Source organism: Cryptomeria japonica, chromosome 10, assembly GCF_030272615.1.
Source record: "Cryptomeria japonica chromosome 10, Sugi_1.0, whole genome shotgun sequence".
Taxonomy (NCBI): Eukaryota; Viridiplantae; Streptophyta; class Pinopsida; order Cupressales; family Cupressaceae; genus Cryptomeria; species Cryptomeria japonica.
Window position 1 is genome coordinate 39759859 of NC_081414.1, and position 8530 is coordinate 39768388.

Below are 8530 nucleotides of genomic sequence, written 5' to 3' on the forward strand. Positions count from 1 at the left end.
GAGTTCTGATATAACTTGATTTGATTTGCATTTTTTCAAGTTGATGTAAATTTGATGTTGATTTGATATGATGTGGTTTTGGATATGGATGTTTTTGATATGAACTTGATTTGATATGGGATTGTTTCAAGTTGATATATATGTGGAGCTTGAGTTGTTTTACAAGCTGATATGGATGTGAAACTTGAGTTGTGTTACAAGTTGATATGAATGTGAAACTTCAGTTGTGTTACAAGTTGATATTATTTTATGGATTTATATGATGTGGAACTTGATTTAGATTGTTCAAAGTTTTCAAGTTTTTGAGATCAATTTGATTTTGATATCCATGTGTTGATAAGGAAGCTGATATTGGACTTGCTTTGCTTTTGACAGGAGCGTCTTGGAGTGGTTTAGTTGCGTGAGCAATTTCTGAGACCGTGTTCATTTATACCATGATTGACACAGGCTAACAAGGATGTTATTGAGAGGTGTGGCCTGACCTTGTTGTTATATATGCCTCGGTTTATCGTGAACATGGGTTTATTGACAACATTGGTGGAGAGGTGGCACATTGATACAAACACCTTTCATTTGGTGACAAGCAAAATTATAGTGACGCCTGAGGATTGCTACTGGATTCTATGGATTCTTGTGGTAGGTGCATTGCTACCCTATGAGCAGACCTAGGAGGGTGGGACTGAGGCACTTTGTCGGATCTTGTAGGATGATACTATTTGTGGGTATGAGATCCCCTAGCAGGAGTTCTTGGATTTGGATTATGCTCCTCTACCATCAGTGTTGGCAGGTTTCATAGGTGGGTTCTTATGTCCCAACCGTAGGTCGAAGGAACTAGTAGTGAGGTGGGGATTGGTGTTGGAGGATATGCTGACGTAGGGTCGTCAATTTGCATGGGGGTTGGCTATGCTAGCCCATTTATACGGGGATTTGCATCAGGTGGTCTATTTGGGTTATAGAAGTTTATCAGCTTGAGTGACACTGCTATAGGTATGGGCGTGGGAGTATATTCCCACAGCTAGGCCATTGGTGGACAGAGATAGGCTTGTTGGGTGTGCATACTCATATGGGTACCGAGGTATAGTTGTCCAGCATAAGCTGGGCAAACTAGAGCACTGGAGGAGAGTTTTGGATGATATCGATACGGTCGTCTGGCGACCATATATAGGTTGTCAGGTATGGGTAGAGGATGGGATGGAGATGCCCCATGTTTTCATGTCCAGGTATCTAATAGGGTGGACACCCTTTGTTATAGAGAGGTTTTTTCATAGCCGGGTGTTGCGGCAGTATGGTCGATAGCAGGGGATTCCATAGGGAGCATACTTTTATGCTTGATGGAGATAGGATATCCCAGATTGGGGACCTACAATTGATAACGCGGTGACAGTGGAGGAGTTATTTCATTTAGCCAACTAGATTTGAGATTATGCCCCTCAGATAGTGGATGCAGGGATGACTGACGAGTTTGCAACACTCTTGGCAGTTGTGCAGTGGCCTATATATCAGATCTGATGGAGATGATTCCCTCCTTTGATGATGATGAGGATGATCAGCGAGGAGAGGCAGGTGAGGAGATAGATGAGGGAGGTGGTGACGGTGGGGGTGATGATGGAGGAAGTGGCCAAGGTCGGCGAGGGGAGAGGGGGAGATTGGACGAAGGGAGACTTGATCAGGGGAGGAGAGGAGAGAGAGGTGGAGATGGTGGTGCCAGAGGAGTGTGGGGTGAGAGGGTAGAGTGGCGGGTGGTGGTGGATAGAGAGAGAGGAGGTTTGGCTATTAGAGTTGGAGGGGAGGAGCGGGCTGGGGAGGTGATAGCAGCGGTGGGAGGTCATGATGATTTCAGATGACCGGCCCAAAGGAGGAGGTCTGATGGTTTACCTCCACCAGCATCGAGGACAAGTAGAGGGACAAGGGGTACCCCTTCACAGGTACCACTATAGATGTGGATTCTGATGCATGTGGAAGATGTACAGATTAGATTGCTGCAGTTATCAGTGCACCATTTATAGACACGGTTGTTGGCACATCAGCATCAGATTATTCAGCTGACCATAGAGCGTGATACAGAGATAGAGCGGTGGGGTCGAGCAGAGGAGCTCATGGTGAGTTTGCAGAGAGAGGCAGTAGGTGGCCTGATGAGAGACACCTTGAGAGAGCTGGCTTTGAGAGACAAGGAGGTATAGTATTATAGGAGACACTATGAGGATGTGGTTCCTAAGGAGCGCTGAGTACAAAGTTTTACATAGTCGAGATCCAGTCAATCCTAAGAGACTAGGTCGAGAATAGAGAGAAGAGGCATGATAGGGCCTTCGAGATAGGATCCACCTGGAGATCCAGGTGCTGGGACATCTGCAGTGAGATTGTCTCCGTCAGGAGATAGTCATACCTGAGAGACATTGTCTCTATTGTATTTTGATCATTATGTTGTATTTGGCACAGACATGACATAATTTGTACATTGATCATTTTTTGAGATATATATGACACCATTTTCTTTGATCCTTATGTGATGTGTTATGGATTATGCTTTCTATATGTTTTTGTGTATTCTATGATGATGCAATGTGTAGATAGATGCATGTGATGTGATATTTGATGAAAATGATGTGATAATGCATGATGTTGTGAGATGTATCTTGAAAATGAGATGTATGATATGATATGTTGTGAGATGTATGTTGAAAATGAGATGTATGATATGATATGCTGTGAGATGTATCTTGAAAATGAGATGTGTGATATGATATGCTATGAGATGTATCTTGGAAATGAGATGTATGATATGATATGCTGTGAGATGTATCTTAAAAATGAGATGTATGATATGATATACTGTGAGATGTATCTTGAAAATGAGATGTATGATATGATATGCTGTGAGATGTATCTTGAAAATGAGATGTATGATATGATATGTGACTAATTGTAATATGATATGCAACTAATTGATTCGAGCATCCTCATTCTGCATTTGTCATCCCTGTATAGCCACATGTTGTTTGATTTCTTTATATGTATCATCATTGAGCATTCATTTGTTTTGGGATATGTTAAAAATTTATACAAGCATAATGGTATAATTGAACTATAATGACCTAAGAAAAATTTACATGATTTTTGATTTTGCAAGATAGCACAAGCGTCAAGGTATAATTGAACTAGGACAACCTGAGTGTGGATTGCATATAAACAGACAAGATTAAACCATTTGTATGTGTAAAGTGGGTTCATGTCTTCAGTGATATGTTGTGAATCACGTCTCGAGACAAGTATTTACACAGTACAGATGATCGCCTCACAGACAGAAAACTAAGAATATATTGGAGTCTCCTCGATGTTCTCTAGCTTTGAAGCATTGTTGAGAAAATTTAGAGGATCCAATAATTCAAAAAGTTCAGGTGCAAAAATAGTCAAAACTTTAAGCAAGATGCAACATTTGATACTTCAAAAAATCATGCATCGTATTTTGTGAATCCTATTAAGCGATCAATGTTTTGCTTTGTGATTGTGTGAATTTTGTTTGTTGGATATGATGTTCTGAGTTTGCAATAAGTTTTGATGGCTTGAACGTGCTGCAAGTTTTGATTAATATCACCCCTAACCAAGTGTGCCTTTTGATGTGGATATGTACAGTGATTACCAAGCCATGGTGAGATGCGGTGAAAGGATATGCGGATAAACCAGGATAGTGACTATGCTAAGTATGCCCTGGATGGATATTTTGATAAAAATGTTAGGTGATGGCTGATAGTACTTTATTGTGGATATAATGGTATGGATATAGATAGAGGAGTTGTCCTCTCAAAATAGAGCCTATTGCCAGGTTTTCACCAGTTGCTTTTATTGTACCTTTTTATTTGCTTTTTCTTGATTTTTTGATATTTTTTATTTTTTTTACTTTTCCATGCATTAGACTACTCAAGTGTAGTATTTCTTCAGATGGATGCTATTAGTTTGTTCATCAAGCACATCTCCTTCTAAAGTTGTTAGCTAATAAGTGCCTGATCCATAGGCTGATATGATGACATAGGGACCTAACCAATTAGGTTCAAATTTTCCTTTCTTTTCTCGATATTGCTAATTTCTAGGATTTTCTTTGAGTACTAGGTCACCAATTTAAAAAATTTGGGGAATAACCTTGTAGTTTTAGCTCCTACACATGCATTGCCGATATTCTTTGAGATGAGTATAGGCACATTGGCATCTTTCATCTAGCAGTTCAAGCTCTTGTAGTCGGTTAACTCGATACTCTTCATCTGGGATTAAGCCTTTCAGAGAGACTCTAAGAGATGGAATTTCTACTTCTAGGGGTAAAATAGCTTTTGATCCATATACCAATGAATATGGTGAAGCTCCTGTAGGTGTACGGATGCTAGTTCTGTATGCCCAAAGTGCTGGATTAAGTTGTATATGCCAATCTTTGCCTGCATCATTCACTGTTTTCTTCAGGATTTTCAATATTGTCTTGTTGGATTTTTAATTTTTCATATACTTCTTACACATCTTGGTTCTTGAAAGGTCATCCATTATCTATGATGATGGAACTTGGAATACCATATCTGCAAATCAGATAATTAAGGATAAAAGAGGCAATTTGTTTCCTAGTCACTGTGGTCATGGGGACTGCTTCAATCCATTTGGTAAAGTATTCTGTTGCAGTTATAATGAACTTGTGTGCATTTGAAGATGAAGGATGAATTTTGTCGACCAAGTCTAGTCCCCACTAACAAAAGGGCGAGGATGTTGTGAATGGTTGCAATTCCTGTGCTGGTGCATGTATAATATTGCCATGGATTTGACATTTAGGACTCTTCTTTGCAAAGTAATAAGAGTTTTTTTCCATTGTCGGCCAATAATATCCCATTCTTAGAAGATTTTTAGCAAGATTAGTACCACTTGAATGTGTGCCATAGATACCTTCATGAAGCTCATGTAAAGAGGAGTCAGATTCATTACGATCAAGACAACGAAGAAGAGTACCATCGAGACCTCGACGGCTCGATGGTACAAAGTATCTATAGTAAGAGTATAATGGGCGGCCTGCCGGATAAAGTTATGTTTTTGGTTTCGGGATAGGTCAATGGGTAGGATGTTGTTCTTAAGATAATCATATATCGGTCCATATAATGGAGAATCCGAACCAGTCAAGGCATAGATAACATGGGAATCAAAGTGGTCATAGGCTGGGGAGAATAGTTGCTCTACTAGAAACTTGTAATGACTTTGTTGCTCTGGGATTTGCAGGAGTGAAGCGATAGTAGCCATTGCATCGGCTACCTTGTTATCCAACCTTGGTATTTGTTTGAAGGTGATGTGTACAAAATATTGCTTGAAAACATCCACCATTTGCTTGTATGGTAGCAACTTGTTGTCCTTTCTCTAATAGTCATTGTTGATTTAATTGATGACTAGTTGTGAATCTTCATAGACTTTTAACTCTGTGATTCTCCATTCTATGACCATTTTGATGCCTATATCCAATGCCTCATATTCAACCACAATATTTGTGCATGGAAACATAAGCCTATATGATCTTGGTATAGTGTGTCCTTCAGGAGTGATGAACATAATTCCAGCACTTGAGCCATGTTGTGTGTAGGATCTATCAAAGTACAAGGTCCATTGTTTGGTGGAGATAGCAAGAATGTCCCTGTCCAAAAATTTGATCTCCATAGTTTGTTTTCCAAGTAGTGGTGCTTCAGCCACTTGATCTGCAATTGCTTGCCCTTTGATATCTTGTCATTCTATGTAGTGGATATCAAATCACTGATAATCATGACCCATTTAGCCAATCTTCTTGTAAGAGATGCCTTGTTGAGTAGATATTTGAGAGGATCAAGTTTTGCAACCAGCCTAATTGTATGTGCTAGCATGTCATGTCGGAACTTTTGAGAGGCAAATACTACTATTAGACAAGCCTTCTCAATGAATGTATAGTTTAATTCATATCCATTTAATGTCCTGCTGATGTAGTATATAGCTCGTTCCTTTCCTTGTTGATCTTCTTGTGCTAACAATGCCCCCAGTGATATATCTATTGTTGAAATGTAGAGAATGAGTGGCTTTCCTTCTATTGGTGGTACTAGAACTCGTGGGTTCATTAGATACTTCTTGATTTGATAGAACGGATTCTGCACATTTGGCTTCCCATTTGAATGGTACATTTTGATAACTCAATGATGAACCACTAGTACCAAACTGGTACTAAGAGGGGGGGGTGAATCAGTACAGACACAAATACAGTCCAAAACTGGTTTGATAGCAAACACTCACAATGACTGATAAATAGAGATACTAGTAAAACAGAGTGCAACCGGTAACATCTAGTATAGCTTAGTCAGTCATGAACCGGTCACTCACTGAGCTTTTCTCTTAGCTCAATACCACATTATCATAATATTCACATGCATGAAATAGTTGACTTAACCATTAAATCTTCACAACAGTGAGTTCAATATGTTTTATAGATAGGTATAGAACATAGAACCTTCATGTGCATAACAGATAAAACAAAGCATCACAAGACAAAAGCATTTCACATGACACACATATTTTTCATGTGGAAACCCAACTGGGAAAAACCACGGTGGGAATGAAAACCCACAAGCTACTTTTTGAACTCTTTAGAAGTCTGGTCTATTAGGAGGCTTGTCCGGTTAAGAACATTACAATAGGTTCTGGTAGGAACCGATCTTGTTAGGGATCACCCAGTTAAGGGTTAAACTTGGTACGATCACCTTGTTAGAGGATTTTAAGAACTCAATAGCTGAAAGGATCTCCTAAGCTTCTCTAGCTTCTCAGAACTCATCAGCTTCGAGTTACCTAGTTAAGGGATTTATAGCAAGCCGGTTAAGACCACCCGATTTAAGGGATTTTGAATCAAGCCAATTAAGGCTACCCTGTTAGGGGATTTTACAACTATTGGAGTGGTTAGAGATCAATAGGTATTACAATGATCTATTAACAACACTTAATACTAATACAGATCCATTTAGGCTCCTCTTTTCCTTTTGCATATTCACTTTGCAGGTATCTCTTCTCTCCTATGGTCTATCAAGAATCTTGTATTGCTTTCATTGTATACACACTCACAACTTTTTCCAACAACTTCAGACAGAAACCTAACATCGACCTTATAGGGAACATATAGGTTGGTAGTAAAAACCTAAAACCCTAAACTTGTTAGGTTGAGCAATTCAAACAGTTCGATCCTGACCGTTGAAACATACTGCATTAAATGCACCAATCTTGAGTCAAACTTAAGACATTCTCCATCGTCCATTATCCACCATCTTCATGGCAGCTGATAACCCATCACGTGTTATCACTATTTGACAGACTTCACACATTCGTGAGGTAGATAGGAATAGTCTTCTTCGTGCAAGATCCTTCACATGTATAGAGCTTACGTGGCAACATGATCTGTCCTCCATCATACTGCTAACTCATCACACAAAGATCACCGATTGAGTCACACAGACTTGAGATACTCCAACCGGAAACCCCAAAGTGGAAGCTGCCTTACCAACCGGTAGTCATACAGTGCTTCCATGTGCCGATTCCCATAACTACATGTCGGTTCACTTTGAAAAATGTGCCACTTCACTTTGGCATATATCGGTTCACACATATGCCAGTACCTCTTTCTTCACTTATCCCATGTGCCGGTTCACACTATGTCTCATATTGATATCAATGACAACATACAATATCATTATGTCTTCATGCCAGTTTACATAAGGCTCATGCTAGTTCACATAATGCCAACAATCTCCCCCTTTGGCATTGATGGCAATATACAAAAGATATCTTCTCTTCTTCACATCTTCTCCCCATTTGCTGCAGATATCTTTTCGCTTCACTTCTTCTCCCCCTTTGACAACAATGCCAAAGTGGAGGTACAATCATCACTGTTTCCTCATGCTACTCCCCCTAAGGAGTAGCATCCTTAAACACACCAATAAACCAAAGATTTGTCTATCCAGTACCTTACTGATGTGGAACAACCACTTTTAGTTCTCCTCCTGAAGGGGCAATACCCCTAATTCACCTCTCAAATGCACAAATGTTGTCTTTGGGAGAGGCTTTGTGAATATGTCTGCTAACTGCTCCTTACTGGACACATGTTCTAGTGCAATCTCTTTATTCTGAACCTTTTCCCTCAAAAAATGATACTTAAGCTCAAAATGCTTGGTTCTAGAATGTAAAACCGGATTCTTTGATATATTGATAGTACTTGTGTTATCACAAAATATACTTACTGGTTTAGAGACAGGGATCTTTAAGCCTTCCAGTACATGCTTCATCCAGATTGTCTAAGTGCAGTTCATGAAAGTTGCAACATACTCCACTTCTACTGTAGACTGAGAGATGCAACTCTGCTTTTTACTCATCCATGAGACCAATCTACCACCGAGAAAGAATGCACCACCTGTTGTACTCTTCCAGTCATCCACATTACCGGCCCAATCAGCATCTGTAAATACTTTCAGATTGAAATTATTGTTGTATGGGTTCCATAATCCATTGTCAA